We start from the raw sequence: 27,115 nt of genomic DNA, 5'->3' as shown, positions 1-27,115 counted from the left end.
ATATTAGCCTTATGAAAAATATTCCTCTGAGTATTACAGGATGAAATAATTTTAGAATTTCCGATATCATTTGCCGAGCTTATGATGTAGCTGATTTGCATTGGGTTAGAGACACACTTAGCTGAGTGGTTTTTAAATTTAAAAAATATTTTATTATATCATCTTATTAGTCTTTTTAATCACACACTACAAAAAAGGTGGACGGGTATTTGAAATCAAAAACTTTATATCTTTAAAAAATAACATAACTGCGTCCCGGAGCCCCGCTTCCAAGGGAATTTTGATTAATATATACATAATTATTTTGTTGTTTTAGGTATCTTTTACATAGGTACCAAACTACACAGAATCCCTAAATTTATCCAATATAAATCCAAACTCTCACAAACTTTCAAGTTTGTTATAGTATGATTGGAATATTATACAGGATACAATATATAACATAAATACCTTCTTATACCTGTTACCTACTCGGAAGTAGGATTTTTCATACGAGATTTCAACGTTCGTATGATGTGATTTCCTGTGTGGTACGCCCCTATGCTTAAACCATACTTAGTACGGTATCAGGCGACCTGGTTAACATTTCTGGAAATCCTGACATAGAAATTCAAATAGGCATCCCGAATATGTGCCGTATTTATGAGGTGATGGTTTATACATGGTGTCGTGTACCGTTGTCGTATTTGCAAGGATTTGGATGTGCCTCACGTAGGCTGGTGTTAAAATAAAAATGTTCATGGCTTATATTGTACTCGTAATTTTAAGTAAGCCGTGAAAGTATCATCTTATAGTTTAAAACTTCTTAAATCATAAGTTGTGTTGATCATAGAAATATCAAACATTTGTGGCATACAATATCTTATGGACACAAATCATTGGTATACCAATCAAGTTAAACATGGAAGCACCATGGCATAATTATTATTATTGGAAACAAATAGGACGGTCTATATCTCTACAATAGTACTATCAGTGCACCATAAGAAGAAAACAACCAAACAAAGAAAAACATCTACAACTTATCGAAAGGCCATTGATTCATTGTGACATTACTTGCAACACAAAAAACTGGCGTGAGATATTGGTAAAAGAAAAGACCAAGCGCGTGCTTTGTAAGTACGTTCCTTCGGCTTCAAAATTCATTGTCAGTCAAGTCTCGCAGCTACCTGGTTGACGCACACAGGCGCACATCAATGTGGTGTGTAAGCACCGTAGTCTCATTCTTACCTGCGCCCGCGCGAGTCGTCTCGAAGAAAGCCTCAGTGCTGACTTGGCGGCCGTAGCGACCGCACCGGCCTGCCTACAATGTGACAGACCCTGTGACTCAAGTGTGGTGAATTTGTGTTATAGCACAGTGCCCGTGCGTTAACCCCAACCCCTGATAGTGTATAACCGGATTTTTACTTTGGAACGCGAAGGATCACGAAAGGTGGGTGACTTTTGACTGGCGATAGTCTACGAATGTTAATTTAAGGTAATGTGAAAGTTGTGACGATCGATCCGCGTTCGAGGAGTCTGCTATGTTGACACACTTTTGGCTCAGGTGTGGTGCAGGCGCACAGGTGGGCGCGCCGGTGTGTCAATGATTCTTACGACCAAAATTCCGATCTCGCGGGACCGCTTTCGGTTGGGCAACTTTCTTCCGTCTACGAGATTTTACTGCTAATGTTTTATCAGCCACTTTGATGCTCTGTTTAATGTGAATCATAAACTGGTATTGTATGAAAGCGGAAGACTACGCTATCAAACTGAAGACATCAACGCGCCGCAGATCTTTTGCGCTCCGTCCGTCGTCTTGACGATTATTATTTATATTATGATCATTAATATGTTTTTATCATTTTGGCTGTTATTAGTGGGTTTTTTGTAGTCTATTACTGGTATGAGTCATCATTCCTTATACATCAGATCCTTATCGAAGTGACCTTAAACTTTTGAGTCAAAAGTCAACTCCGTATTTTATTGTAGTCGAGAATTTAATAAAATATACTCAACAACTGAAAAAACATGACCTTAATTTCAACAGTGTGACTGTGTAAAAGTCAGTCGGGCGTGAATCTATACTTTTTTAAAAATAAAGCTGTAATGAATGATAAGTACTGAATATCTCAAGACGAGGCAAGGCAAACGAGGACAGACTCCTCTATCTGGAACCGGTCGGACGGCCCCCGCCCGACGCGCCTCGCTGCATCCCCCATGGTTGCATTTCAATACTAAATACACGAGACTTTCTCCAAGATATTCTTCTGTCTTCTTAGTTTATAACATTATTATTTTTAAATTTTATTCTGATGCCTGTTTGATATCAGCCCTTTTATTAAATATTGTTCTTGCATATACAGTAAAAGGGCTGACGACGAAGTACGGGCAAGTGAATCTTGAAAATTTAGAAAGAAATGGTTTATTTGTGCGAAGTTCCTTTCATGAACGAAATTAATATTTAGAGACATGCTATTGGCATACGGTTATTGAACCATACTAGTAAGGATGTCGATGATTGTGCGAAGTGGAGAAGAAATAGTAGAAAAGTAGCCGACAAAGTAGATACCTATATGTAATAGTAGAAACAAGGAAAATGCGCAGACGAGAGAGGGATACCTAAATGTTTAGAGGGATATAAAATATTAAAATAAATAGATACCTACCACAATAACTAACTTAACTAATAATCGTAATAAGAAAGTTACAGAACAATGTAGTGCTTTAGAATATTTTATTTTTCTTTTAGTTTCCTTCTATATAGTATAACAGAAAGTTGTGTCTATCTTTAAACATATTAAATGGGTGTTTACAATTTTGCGGCAGGAAATAGAGTGTAATGAAGTGAAGTCACTCGTGTAACAGTTACAGATATTGAAATCCACACTACATTCGTTAATCAACGTTGAATTAGTAAACTGGTGTTAATTATCTTTGTACCATTCTGCAAACTGCCCCATATTGCATTGAAATTGGTCTGTGATGCTATTTCGATGTAGTAATGGCATTAATAAATAATTTACTTAGTGACCGTACCTATTTCCTTTTCTAATAAACTTCGAGAGCTATTTTTACTAACGTTTAACTTTACTGAGGTCCCTATACCTGCGTGAATATAGTGAAGTACTATATTAAGATGTTATAAAATAAAATCAGGTTATATTTATAGTGCTGCAATGGGAATATTGTATTTGAATCAATAATAATCATTATTTTCAGCCCCCTTTTTCTGAACATGATTTAAATTACGTAACTACAATTTATAGATGTTTGTTTTAAGAACACATATGTATGGAGTTAGTGTGGTAGATATCGATTTATTATATGTACCTGTCAAATCTTGCACGGAACTTGCCCTGTTATCCCTAAAAATAACCTACCAAGTGCGTGTCGAGCCACGGACAGGCCACCGTAGTTTACTACAACAACCAAACAAGTGCGAGTCGGATTTACTGACCGAGAGTTTTGTATCATGCCACCAACTGCTCGAAGTTTTATAGTAGACTAATAATATTACTCGTAAACTTATAAAGCCAACTTAGGTGTGATAGATTTCCTTCTAATTTTATTATATATGAATACTAATTCCGTAACATTTGAAATCCTAACCACAACCATTTCGTTGGTAGAAGGGTAGGACAATTGAATCTAATGAAAATTGGCACTTTAAAGTTTAATCATTTACGAACAATTTACTAAATCCAAAAACTGTATTCCCACAACCCTAACATTTTTGAAAGACCAATCCAACAACACTGAAATACTGACTATAGGAAGGATGAAATAAATACCATTCCCATTTCACGTATAGGGGAAGTACCCTGAAATTAGGTTATTTCAATATTTTATTTGACCACTTACCACCAATACCAATACAAAATATGTATTAGTATATACCCATAGCAAATTACATTATTCTAGTACTAATAATTAGTGAGCTAGACCGCGGACATGGCAACTCTAAAAATAATATTTTAAAGTACGCTTATCTTTTTTATGATAACAGGGTACATTTACATTTGTACCTGTTTCCGATTGAGCGGAACTTTTGCATGCATATGCTGTTATGATGGTGGCGTAGGAATACTTTCATTCCCTTTAGCCATATGGATATTACTTAATTATTACGATTACTATATAATAAAACACTGAAATCTCATCAAGTGGAATCAGCTTTTTAATTTATTATTTCCATATTTTTTCCTTTCAAATATTTCATATTTACTCTATGTTTATTTCCGTAGCAAATAACATTGTCCAATTTTTCGTTTCATGTTTTTTTTCACCTAGTATGAATAATTTATATAATTACGTATTTAGAAGATTACTTAAAAATGACTGTAGCAAAACAATCCTGGCAGATCTCATTAATAATTTGCTATTTTATTTGAGTTGTAATGAAATATTACACGAATATGTTAAAAGTATAATATTGTAGCTAAAGTTTTAACTTATTCATACTCATGAGAACAGTGCCTGATTTATGTATTTAGTTCTCGGTCTGAACAAGTTCAAATCTATACTGTTATGATAAAAGTGCATAGTAACTTGCAATAAAATTACATAATAAGGTTTCAAAAATTAAATTTAAAAAGTCATTCATTCAATAATCGTTTGCATGAAGAAATAACACTTTAAAAAATATCATCGATGGCCGGCCTACTAGAGATTACACTTTGTCATAATTGTAGATGCGACATCGTCAATTATATTTTTTTTATGAACCAAGAAAATCGAACAAATGATTAGCTTATATAACGTCGAATACCGCAAAGCGATACTCAGCCAACGGTTACCAGCCCGTTACTGCTAAGGGGGTCATGCGTAGTCAGCTCACAATATATACAACACAGAATCATACCCTGATGATGCGTATTGTTATTGCATAATTGTTTTGCAATACATCCAATGTTAAAAAGAAAAGTTAGTTGAATATCATAATAATTTTATATTCATTTATTCATTTATTCAATAACAATTTACAAATTGTGTCTGAAATATAATATTCATATAAAATCTAATAATAATAATAAGTTAAAATTAAATTATAAATCGTTAATAATAAAAGGACATCATACTCAAACTTAACACACACATTTGGATGCTCACAATAACTTGTCAAGGAAAAAAAAAAGAAGAAAAGAAAAAACAACTCGCAAGTAGGATATTACCTTGCCGAACTAGGTACCAATGTCAAAGGTTTTTGAGTTTATTTTTAATTAAATGTAATCGAACTTCTAAAAGTTTTATCGATAGAAGAATTAACGGCTTCTTCTGAGGGCCAATAGCCATTTCAGCTTTGTCTTCGATCAAAAATCTTACTATTGGTCAGACACAACATTTGCAATCTGGATCAAAGTCATTATTAATATCATAAAAGTGAAAGTTTATTTTTGATTTTTGGTGTAGAGATAATTGGAGAGCTCGAAAGTGACACTGACTACTTTTTCCGTGAACGAAGCTGCGGGCAATATACATGTAGTATATACATACTACATGTCTCGACTATACAGTCGGAGACAAATAAACCTGACCCTTTTTTGTAGCATGTTTGTTGGAGGGACTGGGTCAGGTTTATCTGCACCCAACTGTACATTGGGAGAGGTTCTACATTGTTTTGGCTATTCAATGTATACAGCTAATTTAGAATTACTAACAACTTGAGTTCGCATTAAGATGTGAACGTACTTAATAGATACTTTTTCTGTTAAAATCTTTAATTTGTGCGTCGCGTGCGCACACTTTCAAGACAGAGTTAGGCATTCGTTGGAATACCAGTGTGGGGCACGCAAAATAGGACACGTTTCGCATAGACAGTCATTAGATTAACGTACATTAACAAAGTAACATTGTCTATTTAGAAACAAAAATGAACTACTTCTAAACCGCTTATTAAAAGACTAATATTTTTATGAGTTAGATAATACAACTTATGTAACTAAAACATTTTAATACCTGTAATAATGTAACTACACAAATTTGCCTCTAAATTAGCGTCTGAATCAACAAACTATTTCTATGTAAATATGCTTTAGCAACACACCAGTGTATATAGTCAAATGGAATTCAGTTTCAAACGGGAATTTGATCTTCTAGCACTTAAATTTAAGATGTAAATTAATATTGCTCCGCGGTAACCAAATATATCACTAAGGATGAACCTTCCTCACTATTTACAGTACAATAAATACTAATGAATTTGATTATCCACCAAGAATCCGGTGCCACTCCCAAAGACTCGAGAGAATTACACTTTCAGTACAGTACAGTCACCGCACATCATATATACAAAATTATGGTTAATCCTCCGCTATTACCGTGGTGTAATGATCAATCGGGGTAATTTACCATGCGGTCGACTGTACCTTCCATTCCACCCACGCCCCCATCCTATTACAGAGGCACAAGATTCAAATTAAAATGCAAATACAAAGCGAAAACATCTGTTCTTTGACTAATTTGCCTAAGGCATATTTCGAAGCTATAACGAACTGTTTCGCCAATTGTTACTACTACTATTTTTATAAAGAGGTAAGCGTTTGTGAGTTTATATGTTTGAGGCGAGTAATCTCCGAAATTACCGAACCGATTTCAAAAATTCTTTCACCATTAGAAAAGTACATAATCCGAGATTGCTATGGGATATTTTTTATCTAAAAATTCCCACGGGAGCGAAGCCCCGAGCAACATCTAGTTGTTACTATAAAGATCCCTATTTTATTCCATAAATAACGTAAATATTGTTATGCAAAACTAGTATTGGAAATGAAAGGTAAACTTTGCTTAGAATGTTACAATATCAAATAATCTCCGTCTATATTTTTCTTGCAAGAATTTGTCATAAATTCACGAAATAACTCCAGCAATATCTGACAAGAAAAGTCCAGTACGGAGGTCCGTATAAATATTAAATGTATATTGCTAAATAAGTTGTGTGAAGTCACTGTTGATGAATTTAACAATAAATTCTAAGTTCATGGCTCTAATATGAAAGGTTAGATCATTACTTCATTTTTGTACGCATTTGATTAATGTTGATAAACTCAATACCATATTATATGAATGTGTTATCTAATTTTGCATCTATAGAATAGGTATAATCCTTTGAAAAACAATAATGTGATTTAAATTGTATGATTTAATAATCTTAATGTTATGTTAATCTTGATGTTTATTGAAATCAAATAACAACAATAACGAATAGGAATCTACCAAAAATTAATAACGAAAAAAATCGGCGAAAATCTTTATAAACCGTCGGAAATTTCAAAAAATCTGTTGGTTTGTGTCAGCCGCATCTCCCAAACCAGTATCACGCCATGTCACGGCCTGTCATTGGTCAACTGGTTAATTTGCATCTCCTCGCATTATTTGGAGTCGAGGAATCTGGTAACGGTCAGCACACTTGTCACGCGGGTCGGCGCGTGATGGCGCGCGCATTTATCACAGCTTATGGTTGCCAAGAAACCATGTCATTATTCATCAGTGGGCTAAGCTTTATCCTGTTTCCAATAATCGAATGCTTTTTAATCCCCGAAGCAAAAAGAGGGGTATTATAAGTTTAACTGTAACTGTTTAACGTGTCTGTCTGTGTATCTGTCTGGGTCAAACGGATGAACCGTTTTTCGACGAGGTTTTCGAGTTCATCTCGGCTCTATCTACCCCGTAACAGATAACTTGACGTGATTCTGTATCTGTAAACTATATGTAAATTTACTTTTCCACTAGGAATAGCCATATTTTGCCATTGAAACTAAGCCCCATTACTCGGCTAGATTTTTTGCATGAAAAGCCGCGCACAGTAGTGCGAGAAAAATGGCTAGTATATACGGTTTAGGCTTTGCGAGTATTTCGTAATTTTGAAAATATATTTTTCCGAAAAATTTTTCTCATCCCTTTCTATTCCATGCCGAATATTAAAGCATCATTGGTTTGCAAAAAACATTCGAACCTTATGTGGTTTTTTATTTGCGTTTGCGTAACTAGTAGAAGAAGGCTTTTGTCTAGCAGTGGGCCATTATAGGTTAATAATAAGAAATTTAATAAACCAGTTATTGAAACGAGTCCTAAAAATATGTTAACAAACCTGTTCCATACCAACTCCAGCCTAGAGGTAGGAAGTCGACGTGAATATAGAAATATGTACAAAGGCACGGTTCCCTTCACAACATGGCCTTGCGTTGTCAACCTCTGTCGTTCACCTCGCCGGAATGCGCATTGCAGCTATGAGCTATGTTGACGGACTGATATTAATCCTAAACGAAGTGTCCCACTACGAGGAACTTGTAAACGAATTAGGTTATGGGTGGTAGGAGTTAGGTATTGATTAGGCAATAGGTACGTACGTATTGTCAATTTTTTAACTCTGTAATATAATTGTACTAGTGACTACATCATATACAAAACTTGATCTAAATAAAACATACACGGAAATCTTTTTATCAATCGAATTCATTTTTTTAAATATAATCATCTAAAATTCTTAACCAACTTACGAACCATTCAGTTTTATAATTTCCAAGCATGTCGAATTTAATCTTCTGTGAAACATTTTTCTTAAAGAAAAACTTTAAATTCATAACCATACAACGTAACTGTAATAGGTCTACATTAACTAGTACCTATGTTCAGGGATATCGACAATTTCTATTGTAATGTTTACGTTAGAGGAAGCATTCTGTATATCTAATATCGCCCAACCGTTCCGCTTTTCCAAGGATAATTCACACAAAAACTTTGTTTTGTGCTCCAAAGGATACAGATTGATTTCCGTTACGAAATCGGACAAAATTTTCAGTTAATTTTCTTGCTTATTTGGTCAGATCTAGGTCAAATTGCACCGACGACAACTTTTGAGTACGTATGAAAAAATTACAATTTAAAAAGTTTTTTCCTAGTACGATATCGCAGTGACACAAAACAAGTCTTGCAGTGGAAGGTCTTGGTTCAGTTTAAAAAAAAAAGAGTAATCTGGAAACCAGTCTTTGCGAATCAAATGTGATTTCACAGAATGTAGAACTGTCAAAAGCATATCATTTGAGATTACGGTTACGTTGGAAAAAGATGAAACGAGTGATATATTGCCTTCTGGTAGAATTCGGTATCTAATTTTGGCGAGGAAAATTGTATTTATTAATCATATATCTAATTTTTTTTTTCTGCTAATCGTAGTTGAGTTTATTTATGCTCTTTTCATTTCTGTATGTAATAAAAATATTTCCGATTTACAGTTTTAGTCAATATTTATTACTATTTATTATCAAAATTAAATTAAAATGTTTACACCAGCTTAGGAGCTAGAGAAGTGGTTAGCGCAGCCTATAGACATCTCCAGCACTAGGGGTATTATATACGCGTTTGTCCGGCCCATCAATGACTATGTTCACGTCCTTTTTAAAGAACTCCATTTTATAGTCTCCAAAGAAAACAATATTTTTACTTACATTAAAAATCGCTACCAAATTCTTCAATTGTTGTGCAACCAACGACATCTGTCATTAATTACAAGCCTAAATTACAGATGACATTTGACGCAATAACCTCCCACCGCTTAACAGCATTCCTCTTTGAGGTCGACTATAGAAAGTGCCTTTATTACAGAACAAGTTGTTAGCAATAAGCATTAATTGCATATTTAATTGCGTGTTTCTCGATTGAATAGGAGATAAAACGGATATATTTTATTTTAGTTTAATCATTTTTATCAGATGCGTCCAAAATTCGGTTAAATATATTAGTGTATTAAAATGTAGTTTTAAAAGGCTATAATTTAGCTACGCCTGTGCCTGTGTCAGGTTTTTTGTAATCAAGTCTTACAATTCGAGAAGTATTACCTACTTTTGCTCGTCCTATAAGGTGGAAATAGGGATTAATTGTTGCAATTACTATGAAGATGAAATATTCTGATATAAATAGCCTCATACTGAGTCCAAGACAGTCTTCAATGGCACATCTGGATGCCTCTCAGGCATACTTATACTCTTACCATGGAATTAATAACCACTATCGGTTGGATCTTACTGATTGCAATAAAAGTATATCAGTAACATAAGGTCTACTTTTAGTGTAGGTTGAATCTACTTTGACGTTAACTTTAACCTGCGCGCCGCTGACGTTTAGATAAAATGGCGTAGTGGCGTTTTTCTACGCAGGTAATATAATTTCAAGAAATGGGCCCTAAGATCACACGCGCATGATAAAGTTATCTGATGCAACAGATACATGTCCGTCGACATCATTGTGGCTAATAATTAGTCATCCATAACTAATGTCATATTTTATGTTTATATGCTAAAATATATAGTGATATAAACTTTATTAAACAGAATTGTAGCCAAAATCAACACAGACAATATTCAGATTGCATAATATAGTTAAATACTAAATATCTTAATTCTTATGCACAATATGAATTGTTCATTACGCAACTATTGTCTCACTCGATGCAGTGACAATTATTATTATTATCATCTATAATCATTTACAATCTTACGGCAAGGTATTAAGGTGTATATTTACAGTACAGTTATTTGCATAAATTACTACATGCATGAAATCTCAAGGTAATTTTAAAGTTATTCTGAAGCATGTACCCACTTCAATCAAGCTTTACCTCAACAATGTATAGAGTTTGGGTACCTATTGCTTAATTGTTTTCGAAGTTAGAATCTTAACTATTATTACATTATGTTAAATCAGATTACTAAATTTTTTGGCAATAAAATTACAAATATTTTTACATTACAATATATTTTATCTGCTATCTATATTATATCTGCTATATCTTATTTTTTAACTATTAATTTTCAACAATTGAGATTAATAGTTAAAAAAATATTGATGAGAAGAAAAAACATAAATTTTAACATAACACCTCAAGGTAAAAAATACCGTTTTTTTAGGTAGGTATATGAATTTTCTACTTAGGTAGGTAGTAGGTTTAGGTAGGTATATGAATTATAATATTGATCCGTAAAGCACTATTGAAAAAGTTACAACATATTTTATAATTTTAGTTATTAAATTTCTAAACAGCAATAGGTACTCCGTAAACAGCGTTTTTTTTTTAATTAACGCGTCTTTGCTAATGAGCGACTTCAAATTTCACTTTCTGACGCTAAAATTATTTGTTTTTATAAATGAAGCGATGATCTTTTCATATTTATTAACATAACTCACGCACAGGAAAAGAACTAATCTGTCTTTTTTTCTTAAATTATTCGTGTAATCGTAATTCGCATAATACGAGATTCTCAAATTATTAGATTCTTGACATAGCAGATATCAATATAACCGAAATTGTACTCTCAAATTACTCGTATCTTATTTGTAGGTATACTATGTGCAATAATGTTCTTCAACAAGCACAAATTCGATATTTCGAAGCTGCCTGAAGGAATCTCTGATATCTGAGCTTCGCACATATCATCCAACGATGTTATCCTTCCAAAACATGGAGGAACCTGGTGTATTTGCTCAATCAAACACATGCTTTAACGAACGGATGTAGCTAACATTTGGCACGTTTGTTTGTCCCTTGCTTAGCATCGTCTTATTCAAGAGCACATTGCTTTTTGACTTTAGATGTTAGGGTGAGTTGGACTAGTTAATTTTGACGTTGACTTTGACTATGACCTGCGCGCCGTCGTTGTTTAGACGTACTTGTACGTTGCGTTTTTCTACGCAGGTTAAAATTAACGTCAAAGTTAACCGATGCAACCATTAGTATTTTTCGAGTTTCTTCCTCAATCATTAACCGTCACAGCTCCTGAGCTCCTACACTGTGTTGTGTAGCCTGGTTCATATACATACTTATTCTCTTCCAATTCACACATTTCAGCTTTAACGTCGCATTACAGACTCCATCTACCTATTCAGAAAACTCGGTAAAAAAAATTACTTAGCAAGAAACTTATGTCAATAATGTGTAAAACCTTTCACATGCAGTAGGTCGCATATAGCAACGTCACTATTTGCGTGTTTAGGTAGTATTCCCATTATTAACTGTTACGTGATATCGCGTATGTGTTTCGCTTTAGGGAAATTAACACGCACTTCGCAATTATTTTATAACTTGGCTGTTTGTGGAGTTACATTTTCTCACGTACATTTTATCTTACATTATCTCAATAAGACGTATATTGTTTTTCATTGCAAGTTAGTTGATATAATAAATACCTAGATTTAGCATGGACACGTTTATAACTATGTTTAAATATTATATACAATATCTAAGTTCGCATTGATTAGGATTACGAAAAAGACGTATGATTATGATAATAGGATTATGTATTAAATGCTGCACATATGCAGTACGTATTCGTATTTTGATTTACTTTAAATTAAATAGAGACAAGCGCTTTTAATTTCTTTTTTTGCGAAAATGTTATTTTTAGTTGCATTATTCATAAATAGTATTAATCAATAACAGGTTAGTCGACATATTTGTCTATGCTTCATTTGTGTTACCGGTTTTTGTGACTAATAATATAAAGAATGTTATTTTCCAGTCTTATTTATTCACGACTGGTTTGGCCAATCTCAGCAATTAACAAAGCCCTTAAACTTTTATTATTTTCTTTAATAAAATTAATTTAGTTTTATATTTTAAAAGGTGTTCTTTTTTTCTATTTTTCGATTCCGTACTTAACAATAAATACAAATTTAATTTTAGAATATATACTTCTTCTACGCATTTCTCATCCTACGTTTAGTATAAAATCTAAACCAAATATACCTACGTGACTACCTTCAATACGTGTCTTTGTATTTTAGTCCGATGCCATAGACATATATGTCTTCCTTATAAATCACGACCGTTTCCCAGAATTTGGTAATTTAGAATATATAACAAGCAAAACTGTAATGATATACCTACCTACTTGATTGATTCAATATTGTTTTATACGGGGTAGACAGAACCTTGTGTTGCGAAATTTAAAATTACTTGTATGGCACATAAAATCCATATGAATTAAATTTAGAATATGATTTTCTTTTCAATCAGATTTATGAAACACCTATGAAGCTGTTACAAAAATATACGTTTACAGATATTCATTTTGTTATTACTTTATTATTTAAAAAATGCAACTCATTATGAGAAATTCTCATCAGTGAAAGGAGCATAATTAGTACACGTTAGTAGAATCACAATTTCTTTATACTTAGCTGTTGTTGAAATCTCAGGCTTGAGGGGTCATAATATGCCATCTCTTTATTATTCTATTATCGTACTTTGGCCATTTATGGAATAATAAACGTTGACAAAAGCATTCAGTATAGAAACTAAAGGTATGGCCACTTTCTAACAAGTTCAGAATACAAAGTGACCTTTTATTTTAACTGTATAGTACTTAGAATAAAAACGTAGTTGTTTCTTTTTATATTATGTACTACTATAATTTTACTTCCCAATGGAATTCGTTACCCGTTTAACCTAGGCCGTGTCTATTTATTTCTTTTTTTTTTCATTTATTTTGGCACATAACAGTCATTATATAGAATATTTACATTCAACAAAAACAAATTTTAAGTACTAGACAAAAACAGCGCCGAATCTTATTTAAGTTATACATAGTATAATTACGTTAACACAGTGTTGACAAACATTACCAAATTTATATAAACTAAGAATAAAAGGCGAGAGATCAAAGAGTATAACTATTGTATCGCTAACAATTTCTTATTCTCTGTAATTATATTTATTTTCTAAAATTGTCATCCGGCGTCACAGACTTATATATTAAGCCGTCTACCCCAAAATAAGTGCTTGGTATTTTGTTATTGGTTCGCTGGAAATTTAATAATACATTCCACAAACTAACCCTCTTATTCATAAAACAGTTAAATCCTATTTTAGTTAGAATATATTAGCTTAACGTCCGTAGCTAAACAAGAATATTAAACAGACATACACTTCAAATAAAATAGGTTTTATTTATTTATGAATAAAGAGAAGTATGTCCTATTTGTTATAGTTTATAACCTAAAACCTCTTGATTTATGTTCCAGCAAGACTTAGGTCATGATCTACACTGAATACAAAATGTAAATTTCGTTGTACAATTGTCTAAATAACATGTACTGATTCTAACCGCTGCTATCCAATTTGCGACAGTCGCTATGTGCCCAGATTGTCAAAATTCGCCAGGACCCAGAGCTGGTTAGGATTTACTGCACGTAATGCACAAAAAGCATAATTCACTGCGGTTGCATGTTTAGAGAACCTTCAGATTATAAAATAATGATTTTGTAACCTTTAAATATACGTGATTGTCTAACGCACGATTGGTCAAGTCCTAAAATAATGTTTTAAGAGTGAGTTGCACTAGTCGACTTGTCGACTTTACGACCTTTGTTTTTCTGCGCAGGTTAAAGTTGATTGGTGCAAACTCAGTACCAGTTACATACATCTCCATTTTCAGTACCGGGCGAGCATGTGTGCAGGAGGCATGTTTCGCAAATAAATTGACTTGAATCCTGTGGTCAGTCCATGTAGTGGTCAACACAAATTTGATTTCTGCCATTTAGTTATTTCATTCTTAACACAGATTATACAATACTTAGTAGTAGATCTTAATTTTAATGGTATAGGGGTATAAATTTGTAAATTACTACCAACAACTAAGAAACAATCGATGTAAAACTTATTTATTTAGTATCGTGGTACCTATATGTGATTTTAAAATATCTCTATCCATTAATAAACAGAATAAACACTTATTGTGCTAGATAGTCTCTTCAAAAATAAGGACGTAATTATATCAAGATCGAACTGGCGAAAACCACAACGTAGGTACTAAATAGATAAAGCTTCGTTAAATCCTGAAGAGGCAACCCTGTCTGCACTCGTGTCTAGAATTCGTAACCACATCCACTGCATCGTACAGTCAGCATGAAAAATGGCTATTTGTTGCTGAAGTTTTATTTGAAAAATCCTATTTTATCTTTATAAAAATATTACGTATTCAACATCGACCACCATTTTAAATTACCTACAACCGAGGTATTAAACAAACGGCAGCTAAAATATTTCATTTTGTATGTTTTTTTTTTTTCATCAAAGTATATTAATAGGTTTCATTGGAATAGCAATGTGTAGGTAATATGTGAAGAAATATTTATCAAATAACTATCAAAAACTTCTAAAATTTCGACACAACTTAGCATTCATAGATCAATAAAGAAAAAAAAATTACCGGAGTATATAATGGTAACACAACACAGTAAACTAAAACTATTCCAAATAAATAATCAAGTTTTAATTTAATATTTATTATTTTCGTTTTAATTTTTAACAATAATAAATTCATGTAAGTGATAAACAACTTATAAAAATAATCAAGGCAAAACAACTAAGAACAGAGACCTGTCAACCTATAGTGTCAATTAATAATTTAAACATAATACCAATTAAGGAAGAACTCATTTTTTCAAATACATCTTGTGAACTGTAAACAAAAAGTTATTGCTTTGTTTCCCATATCGTGACTGCCTGCAGTTCTAACGAAGGCAATATACTCTTTTGATGGATCGTAATGATTTGATACAGTTTTCACTGACAAATCATATTAGATCGGTGACGAAGGGAGATGAATGAACTATGATATAACTTCTCATGTCATGGAGAAATTGACATACTTAATCCACATATTCTTTATGCAAAAGATAGATCGTTTCATAACAACTCTACATACTTTTAAAGTAGTTATCAAAATCTGATTGAGTATTTCGAAATCATTATGTGATGATCAACTCAATTCTCATTTTAATTATTATTTCACAGCTAGTGATAAGATACATTGTAGACTGATACGTACAACACTAACTAGTGTGACATATGAAATTATATTCCTCAAAACAAATTCCGAAAAATTTTTACTTATACACAATAGCCTCAAATTTTACGTGTTGACTATGCTTTTGAATTCTTCAAACACTTTTCTACGCTCGAATAGAGGCATTGTACTTTAAACACTGTGCCTTCTCTCACAGTTTGTTATTCTGGAGACAGAGGCCAAGTGAGGAACGTGTTATGCTCGCCGTAAACATTTCGAACATTTGGATTAGAAGAAAATTTTGTGTGAACTTCAATATTTAACCTTGGACGGCGCGGTACAACTCAGTAACTCCTAAGTGTCTAAAAAATGTTTGTTGTAATATCTACGTTGTTCTAATGGTTTCAATTTTGCTAGCAAATTACCGAATGACTAATATTGTTTTATTATTATTCAGAGCCATTAGGTGTCCCACTACTGGAGAAAGGCCTCACTCCAAAACTCTCATTTAATCCATTATGTTTAAGTTTTCATAATAACTTACATCATTCACATAACTTTAATGACTTATAAAAACATAAAAGTAGATCAAAACAAGCATGTTCTTGAAATATGTGTCAGTGTGTAAGGAAATAAAAAAACAATGCAATTGTATTTGAACTCATCAGCGTCTTTTGTGATGCCTCAGAGTGGGTGTCAGCACAATCGGTAACAATTCATTATTGTTTCTAAACGTTGCAAATTGAAAACTGCTTATTTACATAAAGTTTTTGCCCTTGAAATATGAGTAATCAGAACCGACAAGTGTGTCCGATAAATCTATAGAACTATCGTTACGATTTGAAAGAATCATTTCTGTGAATTAGAGCCATGCCCCATTGCTCCAATGTCCTCCGTCACGTTGACGTCCGTTTCGGATAACGGAGCCACAACGTGCTTGCAACGGAACACGACTGACCAATGGTTCATGGCTTTTAAAGTCACAATAATTAGCATGGCTATAGGCTATCCAGGGAAATAACCACGTGAGCAAAGTCGTCAAACACAGTAAGTTAATAAATAATAAAATCTTGACACTTCTATCATATATATACAATCTAAGTTTCTAAAAATCTTAATACGCGTAAAAGAAAGCACTGAATCTTTCCACGGGCGTGAACTTCCCGCCCTTTTTGACTACAACCGTATCGCCATGAGTAGTTACTGCCTCCATCCAGTGAAACTGTAACTATTATGATATGGTAATAAATATAATTATGATGGTAATAGTTTAATCTTACAATGTATACAAGAACTTTGAAGTAATTGGGAGAAATGAGAGAGATCTTTGCTCAGTATTGGGATAAAATAGGTAAAAATACATGCGTTTATCTTTATATTTCACGCATCAGAGGATTGCTTCAATCCCATACAGAAAGGTAGGAATTTAAGAATTACAATCCGGCCAGTAATTAGAATAGTTTTGTTATACATAACAGTTCCTTCATTTTCCGAAAATCGTACTTAACTTTGGGAAGATTTAAACTAAAGTATATCTGATGCAAACATGTACTTACACAGGTACTTTTCACCTTGACTTGTATTTTCTAATTAGGCATGATTTATCTGTAAAATTCAAGGTTTGACATTTAAATTACTATAATATACATTAAATGAGAAATTACAACCAATTTAATATAAAATTAAAAAGACGTTGAAGTAAATTTATGAAATCGTAAATTTAAAATGATTGATCAGTCTCGATTTAAAGATTTAACTAATTTGTAGATTTAATTATTACAAATTAGTTGCGCCATGTTGCAATTTCGGGATAAAAAGTAGCCTATGTGTTATTCCAGGTTATATTGTACCCGTGTACCAAATATCATAACAATCCGTCCAGTTGCGTGAAAGAGTAACAAACATACATACACACATATATCCTCACAAACTTTCACGTTTATAATACTTGTAGGATAGTCTCAGTAAATAGACTGAGTCAGAACCCTCAGCTCACTTTCAAAAATGATAGGAAAGCAACCGAATAATCAAAGCAAAATCTCTGGACAAAGGATCGACTAAAATCAAGGGTTCATGATAGCACGTTCTTTGATCTAAAATTGATGCAGCCTTAGCTCCAAATAAAGCACATCGAGAACTGAGAGAGCTCTGAAATGGGCCATAAATTGAAACAGTAAATAAAAAAAGAATTTTTTGCTTCGCAAGTGAAAAAATTAAGCTCAAAAGTGAGCTAAATGTAACAGTGGAGATCCCAGAGCAAAACACCGGGCATCCATCGTTAGTACCATTGAGTTCTCTGCAGATGGCGTTTTGTCCCTTTTATTTTACAATTATACCCGCTTTTAGCGAGGGGTTTTAGTTGGTTTTGGAATTCTAGGTGTAAGATAAGATTTGTTCTCAATTATGGTGTGTAGTTCTAGAACTGCAAATAAATGCAACGTAGCTAGCAAACTAAAAATAAATGTCAATAAACAAAACAAATATAATCGCGAATCTATGAATAAAAATCACTCTCCACTTCAGCATTCCAAGCGTTCTACAGGAGATAAAACAACGAAATATGACCAAACCAGTTGGCCTTGCTCCTCGGACGAGATATCCTTTGTTGGAATTCACAATTTACTTGTTTTGTCATTGTCGTCATTGTCAGAGGTCGAAGGAGACATAACTTGTATACCTAATGCTAGAAACCACTCCAGAATACATTGTGACGTAGCTTATGTGAAGACATAGTCTGGCTTTCAGTGCTTTTGTTTTAACTTGTCTGTATCAAACATGTAAAGTTTATTATAGTGGTTATATAATCAACTTAATGATAATAAAATCTGAATCCCGAAATCCGAAAGTTTTAAAGTTTGTTAGTTACCTGAGATCACTTCAGACGAAGAATCTCTTCAATGGTCTACACTATAGACGCATCGAACCCACTCGGAGATTCAACGAGAAACTCTCGACAAGGAACAGCGCCGACACAATTTCGTTGATATACTACATACACAGATAACATCTGTTGTCTGTGCCTAGATAATACATTTTAAGTGCTAAATAACAATATTGTCAGAATTATTTAAAACAATTTAATGAAAAAAACATAACGAACAAAAAAGTTAATAATTCAAAGCGATGCTTCAATCATATAATAAAAAAAACGACACAATTTCGTTACTTCATATGTAAATCAAATCATTATTATATACATAAATGTGCAATATAAATTCAAATAATATCTAACAACAAATAAGTCTCAAAATACCATAGGACAAAATGCGTGGGATTTTGTACAGGCCTCTATTTGACCAAAGGATGCTGGTATCATGAGTCATAACGTCAGGTAAAATATTTTTTCAACCAAAACACCATCTTCTTATACTTAAGCACATGAGTATATGTGAGTGGGAATTTTCCACCAATAGCAACGCTTCCTCATACTATCCGTATACCCCACGCACACAAATGCAAAAACAGGGTTCTGCAATCGACTTTGCCGTGCCGTAAAATGGTGATTACTGTGAATTACAGCCCATTATCCGATTTGGGTAAAAACTAAAAAATGTCATAAATCAGTAGATTAGATAAAACCTGTTATGCCAGTACCTGTTGTCGTTAGATGAAATGTTATTGGCCATCTATTGTCATTTCCGAGGGCATAAGTAACAAAAATGAAGCGCATATCCTGTCGTCTGAGAAATTCAATGTATTAGATATTTCAAGAATTACATTGTCTAATCTGTAATTATTTATGGTACGAAGACACTAATTATTTCGCATTAAAGTACAAGATCTAACTTTGAACTATAAGTAATCTTATAATAATAGAGATCATAATTATATTTGCAATTTATAAGCGTTTGTAATGGAGTAAAAACGTTACTTCCACCATATGGGAAGTAGGTAGCGGTATTAATAATTCTACCATTAAAAAGCTACCGTGTTCATTGTCCTATCATTAAGGTTAGCGTACATATTGTTGTTGAAGTATTATCGATCTTATCACATGAAGTTACGGTCTAAAATGGTGTAAACATGAAAGTGGACAACCGTAACTTTAATTATGATTTGGCGATAGCTCTTGCATTAGTTTACTATGGAGCGTAAGTTATCAAACTATAAATTGGATGCAGAGAATAATGGTGCCAAATACCGATAAAAGACGTGAATTATTTCCGTGTCACTAATTTTGAATCATCCTAACCTACATGCTTCTTCCAACTGTATCTACTCAGCCAATCTTCTTGAAAATGTTAATGTCGTTAGAAAAATGGAGAAGAAAATAGAAAAATAAATGCGAAGCCACGGATAAAAGCTAGATATAAAATAAAGTAATATATATAAGTAATAGTTTAAAATCAATTCGCTAGAAGAAATACCAATAATATATCTTACAATCATCATCATTAGAATTTTCCGAAGGATGGTTATGTAGAGAAATAGTTTCTTTTTATTATGTTCTCTATCATGTCTACATGTCCTATATCTAGATGTTCGTTATATTAATTCATTATTTCATGGAGCTTAATTTTTTTTCTTATATTTTAGGATAGGCCAATAAATATATTTGGAACCCCTAACATTATCGCAATAATGGATTATTGACAATATTTCTATTTATTAATTTTGTAGTAATTCGATAAATTATAACTCAAAAGATAGAACATGTAGCTATTATTAAGATAAAATAACAGTTATAGGACATTAGCTTGTTTTTTTTTTAGTTAAATGTTTAGAAACCAGTCTCGCAGTTATTTATGTAAAAACCTGTGCTTTGCATGACCAGGGGCCTTCTAAGCTCGACCGAGTTTCTACACACAGCCAAATAGATCGGCCAGATTCTAGATATACATTTTACATGCGGGTACATCGGCTTCGGAGCATCGATATCTCATACAAACCTTATACCAAAATAATAATCAAAGCATGAATATTTCAACATAAGATTATATATTTTATATTTCCCGTTATTCGGATTAAGATACCTAGGTATTCAAGCAAATTAGTAATTCAAGGAAAAAGTCCTCCACCATGTAAATACTGGACGATTCTTTTTTGTCGCTGCTACCTAGTCAAATTTTTTTTTGTAAACTAGGTAAAACTGTAATAAATCATAGACCTAAACCTTCCTTAGGAAATCACACTATCTATTGATGAAAACCGTACAAATCCGTACGGTTAAATAGTTTTTGAGTTTATCGCGTCCATACTGGCAAACAGACGCGACATGGGGACTTCTTTTTGTATTATATTAGGATAATCTTAGATCATTGTGCTTGCGAAGGTACGATTTCAGTGCTCCATAATCCCCGCGCCTGAGGCTGCAGCCTATTAGCCATGATAAATCTGAGCCTAAGTAGAAAGATGGATATTAAACTGTTTGCTGATGTATCAAGCAGTGTGTCCGTCCTAGACGTCTGTTAACCAAGCGACACGGAAGAGGGGTCCGGACCCGTCATGTGTAACATCGCAACCTGTCGCGAAATTACTTGTACTGCGAATCCAACTACCCAAGCACATTGCAATATAGCCTTTATTAACTCTACTTAGAAGCGTTTTTGTGATCTAATGTACTGTTGTGTGTACCTGTTCTTAATGTAACTGTTATTTGCGGTAAACTAATTAGAGTATAATATCAAATTATTACTAAGAACTGTATAAATATATCATAGTTAATAATATGTTTGAAATATTTTTTTTTAGGTTTTAATATCTTTGAGACGCTCTGTGTGTCTGTGTGTGTGGTCACAAGTGTGATGTACTGCCTAGTCATGTCATGTTCTCTAACGCGACACTTCTTACAATAATCATAAATTTAATATGATACCCAGATCTATTTGTTTCGAGCTGCAATATTATCAACCAATTGAATTAGGCAAATTTTTTATGTAAATAAATATAATAATATAGAATAGAAACAAAAGAACTAGATGATTTCTGGTTTGAAACTATGTTACAATCAGTAAGTATACCAGCCAGTGACAAATAACGCGTTGGCAAAATTAATGTAAACTGGACTTCTTCATCCGATATGCAAATAATTTTACTAACAAGCGCGAAGTTCTGGGACTCAGTAGTCTTTTGTCAACACGACGAAGCTTCGTGTAACTCAAAAGAGCTTTACAAAGCTGATTTAGTACTTATAAGTCGTCTGCAGTGGTTTGTATTTTATTTTAAATCTTATTTTCATTTTAGAATAATTACATCTTATATTTTTCTTTAATAAATTTACAATACAACATGTACTAGAGAAAAGTATTTATGAAATATTTTTGTAGATTGACTGTAATTTAAAAAAAATACAAATAACACGAATGGTCGAGAATTCGAGAGATAAAAATATAAGTCGCGGATTTATAGTTACCTCCATATTACAAAATATTTACTTAAGTAGAAATTACATATGTAATAATAACATTAAATACATTACGAAATTGCCAGATCCAAACCAGACCTTACAAGACCCATCAAAGCCTGTGATGGCTTAATTTGCAAGTCAATTGAATTTGATACCGGTTATAGTATGCTATAGTACCTTCGTGATTGCATAGCGAGCAACAGCTGACTTGTTTCTAATAAAAATCGGGTTTATGTGCACATAAATTACGTCAGACCGAGTTAAATATATGACGATATAAATTTCCTTTTAATTATCACCCATTATCATAATTATAATATCAAATTGTATAAATAAGTACACGACGCGGCGACAACGGATGGAAATACAAACAACAAAAAGGTTGTCCTCATTTAAAGTAAAAATTCTAACACGTAGCCGAAATACTTATAAACAAATAAACATAATTCAAAAGCAGTGAGCCTGCGAGTGGTTGCACCACAGCGCTCTCATTTAAAAAGTAATGCGGAAAGCAAGCCAGGCTCTTTGTATAAATCTGCTTACGCTGTCATCCGCGTGTTCATTAGACTCCACTATGGGTGCGGAAGGCACTATAACCCGCACTTTTCACTCGTAGTTAGCTCCAAGTGTCATTCAACCACCATCGCATTTTCACTTTTGCAATAAAACCTTGTTCCGCGCACACCTCCCCGGAAAACAAGATGGCGTCATAAAAATGGCGCGAAAAAGCGTGGATGTTTTCGAACACAATGTGCTCTATTCAAAGCATTATGTATTATTGATTTTAATAAAAAGACAGACACTTTCACGGCCTAATATCAAATTTGATATTATCTCTCGATTTAAACTTCAATAGACTTGTAATTGTTGTGTAATTTTTAATTAAACTTATTATTAGCGAGACGTAAAACTAGTGTGGTTAAAGCATAATCGATTTTAAGACCATACTGTAAATTCAGTCGTTAAAGTCCAGCTAGGTGTGCCAACTGATTCAAAATTGGCCCAAAACACACATAGAAAAAGAAATATAACAATCGATAAACGAATAGTAACGTCCAAGTATAGGTCAGCTAAACATGTACCGGTTCCTTGTAAGAGAATCGGTTACCAATTGTTTATTGGTGTCATGTCGTTTGCCTGTGGCGAGAACTAAATGCGTAAACCTAGTAACGGTGTCAGTTCAACGAACTGAAAGTAGCTCTGTTAATAATAATAGCCACCTGCTTTGCAAGGGAAGTGGACGGCGAACCTTATTTGGAGCATCCTTGAAGGAAATCGCGCTATCAAAATAAGGAGCTAAACGATAGTGCAAATAAATGAATCGCTTGTTGTTTCACTAATTTTTGGCGTAACAGTAAGCAACCCTTAACGAACAACGAAATATAGTCATTTTTCAAATCAAATTATATTTATGCATCAAAGTAACTAATTAGTATAACAAGCTCTGATAACTAGGTATAAATATCAACCAATCATCACTGTTCATGTTATATAAACAATGTACATTCAATATACAGTATATAAATTAATGGTTTATGAAACAAAACACGGCATGTCCTAAATACAGAAAAAAGAGAATTATAAAAACAAAGCGTTGTCAACGAGAGGAACAAATGCAATAATGCCAGCCTAATGTCACGTAAAGACGTTAACCCGTGTAAAACATAAACATTGAGGCAGGAGTTGAAAATGAAATTTAAATAAAAAGTAAAATCCTGCATAGCACGAGACGGTCCGGGCTGACCGCAAAATTCGCTTCATACGTGAGCTCAAATCTGGGTTTTTGTGTTGTTTCTGACCCACCAACTGCCACAGAGCAGGTTTTAAATGTCATGACTTGTAGCCACTAATAATATCTTTTTAGCTAGGGACAATAGCCACATAGATCTTCAAAATATTATAGAAAGAGATATTTTGAACTAAGTATGCGAAACTGACAAGATTGTCGACTAATCGTCATATTTTTGATTACTAATATTGTAAATAATTGAATTCCTTGCAATATCAGTTTATATAAATTAGTTTTATCACTTAACATATAATATTAAAAACTTTCATTCTAACAACTTTTACTTTCGGAGTCGTGACTCATTTTGTACACGAATAAAGTGAATGCAACAAAAAAATACTTATTCAAAACATTTGTTGCAATAAGATAAACGATAAGACTGTAAGACGCACGCGTCGTTTCTACAATTCCTAAACTAAAAATACTTTTACTTGCTCACTCGTAGGACAAGTTTCCAACCGTTGACTTCCCATTTTCTAACGAGATTTTTTATGCGAACTTTCAAGTTGTTTACAACTGGGTTTGCTTCTTAAGCACACAACGGGAGAGGAAAATTCCTGCACGTTACACCTGCAATATTTTATTTCCTTATTATGATACAAACTTAGGCGAAAGAAGTTTTTGTTGTTATCTTTTCCAGAAGCACTTATTTAGGTAGGCGCAAAAAAAAATTGGCAATTGTATACATTACGTATTAATTTGACGTTACGATCATGATGAATACATTTTCGGATCAAGTAAGTGGAATTGTTGTTGCAATATTCAAGAAAACTATTGCAAATCACACATGGTATACGATGTTCATTCAGACATCTTCATAAAGTACTTTTTAAAATAAATTATTGCTGCAGTTTAAATGTTTCATTTCGTAAATTGACCCCTGAATTCTCGCACGACCCGATTGGACTGCGATTTTACTGTTGTTTAATTATTACCTACCTATATTATCACCAGGCTCAAAGGATTAAAAAATTTTTACAGTTTCATAGTCTATCGTCTTCTTGAAATTCTAGTAGCATACCTGAAGAGAACAAACGTAGAAAGTCCATCAAAGCGAGATGAAAATGATCAAACAATTGAATACCAGACGTCAATAACTTTCTACTTGATTTCTAGTAGGTATCTGTATACTCTCTGCAATTAAACCTTATACATTATGACATACATAAAATTGTCGCGACGATATTCTCCTTTATTGTACTTATTTTGCGTTCGTTAATTGATTAACTACAGACACTATAACGTTTTTATCTATAGTTTGTCCCTAAAAATTTTTTTTCTTATGTGCGCGTTTTTTCGGTTTCTTCCGCCGCCATAGAGCATCGAGCTCCGACTCTATGACTATTTTAACTAATGAATACCAAGACACTTTTTGTGCAAGTAAAACGGAAACTCTTTTAATTCCCCATTGTTTTTCGGAAGTAGGTACTTCACGGGAACATTTTAAGCGTCCGACTAGAAACTTACAGTAGTTGAATTTCGTAATACGAGTTCTAAGAAAGTTGTCGACACACTAACCGATAAAGTGTTTAAAACCTAAGTCTTAGGTCGTGTCTGGAGCCGGAAACTCCTACTTGGAGCTGGTGAAACCTTCCTTGGGGTTAATTACTCGTTGGATACGTTAATGACCCCACAGCTCACTGGATTCAAGTCGACTTATTGGCGCGTATATATCGATCCTTATCGATAATGAGGCTACTGGAAACTGTTTCTATATTTTCTAACTCACAGGACTTTATTTTGTTTCACCTACCCTTGCGTCATGAATTAACAAGTTTTTAATCGAGCATCGACAATGATGTCCATTTACTTTAGTGTTTCTTTCCATCTGTCAACCTATATGCTCGTCTGCCTACTATGCTATAAATAAATATGATATAACATTATAAATTGACAGTACTGGGCCTTAGTTAAGGGTGGGTTTCACCGTCAACTATGACGTTAGCTTTAACGTTCGCAGAAAAACGCAAATTAGGTAGGTCATTTTTTCTAAACGTCAGCAAGGCGGCAGTTAAAGTCAACGTCTTATTTGACAATGCAACCCACCCTGTATAAAATAAATAAGTTTTTTTTTATGTCAGACAAAAGTCCATAATGAGTAGTATACTTAATTAAAAGTATTTACCAAAATGTATGTTTGAACAATATAATAGCACATTCCATACAAATACAAGTAATATCGAAACGAATGAAAACAAAAAATCTATTTCCTTTCATGCGCGTCGGTCTTTCACAGTGAAATATGAATATGGACGTCGCGTCCGAACCCATCTATGGGGAGATAGAAAAAGGTGGTAACAGTAAAACAGTCAATGGTCGAGTGACAGTGGCAATGAATACGTTCCGTTTTAGGTTACCGTCACGTATGTTTCGTACGTGTGTCGCTTGCGAGCGGAGACACGTACCAGCTTTCCAGCGCATCACAAACAGATGAATCATGGAGTTTTCTTTATTTTTATAATGAAATAATACATTATTTTCAATTAAATAAAAAAAGCACAAAATTTTGTAATTTTCTTACAAGAGAACGGTTTTGTGTCTAATTGATGTAATTGATATAAAATAAGTTATAATAAAGAAATGTGCATAAATTATTCTACATCACAAGTCAACTCTTTGGCAGGCACTAAACGAGCAAATACACGAGAAGTGTCCAGCGAATGGTTAAATACTCCGGTTAAATACAAAATAATTTATTAATGTATTTAATAACGGTCATAATAATTTTTATGTTTATTTTATTTCTAAGTTTAACCAAATTTTAATTAAATTATTTCAATCAGTGCAGTTCGAGTCGAATAGAACGAGAGTTGTGGAGGCTTAGCATTAGAACACGAACTTGGCTTTAAAAAAGACAATATGTAGAAAATAATCATCAGTTTATTTGTTTTCATTTAACATGTTTTTCTAAACATGGTAGATAGCGTGCTAAAACACAGACACTTCCAAAAGCATACATTTTGTCTACTGTTTAAAAACATAGATAAGATAAATATTTGTCGTAGAGATAAAACCGTAACAACGTAACATTCCGGCTGGTAATCGAATGCGTCCGCCATCTTGTGGCGATGCGTTCCGTTACACGAACGCTAGCTGATTAACGAAGCGACAACTAATGCGATCTTTGCGATCATTCACATCTTGATCATGTTGCAACGGTAATTATTACACATTTGGTGGCATTTTTCTTATTTTTAGATATTACTCACTTTATAAGTA

At 33.2% G+C, this 27,115-nt stretch overlaps 1 protein-coding gene across 3 annotated transcripts in view; it reads left to right on the top strand.

Annotated features, from left to right (window-relative positions):
- Positions 1-1,228: 1,228 nt before the first annotated feature.
- uif (uninflatable) overlaps positions 1,229-27,115 on the top strand; it is an 81,567-nt gene continuing 55,680 nt past the window's right edge. For all 3 annotated transcript variants that reach the window (XM_053748244.1, XM_053748243.1, XM_053748242.2), the window contains exon 1: positions 1,229-1,432. The gene's annotated coding sequence lies outside the window, so the exon portion shown is untranslated. The remainder of the gene's footprint in view (positions 1,433-27,115) is intronic.

Source organism: Plodia interpunctella, chromosome 7 (genome assembly GCF_027563975.2).
Source record: "Plodia interpunctella isolate USDA-ARS_2022_Savannah chromosome 7, ilPloInte3.2, whole genome shotgun sequence".
Classification (NCBI taxonomy): Eukaryota; Metazoa; Arthropoda; class Insecta; order Lepidoptera; family Pyralidae; genus Plodia; species Plodia interpunctella.
Note: the sequence above shows the minus strand (reverse complement) of the source record. Positions and strands in the feature narration are given on the sequence as shown.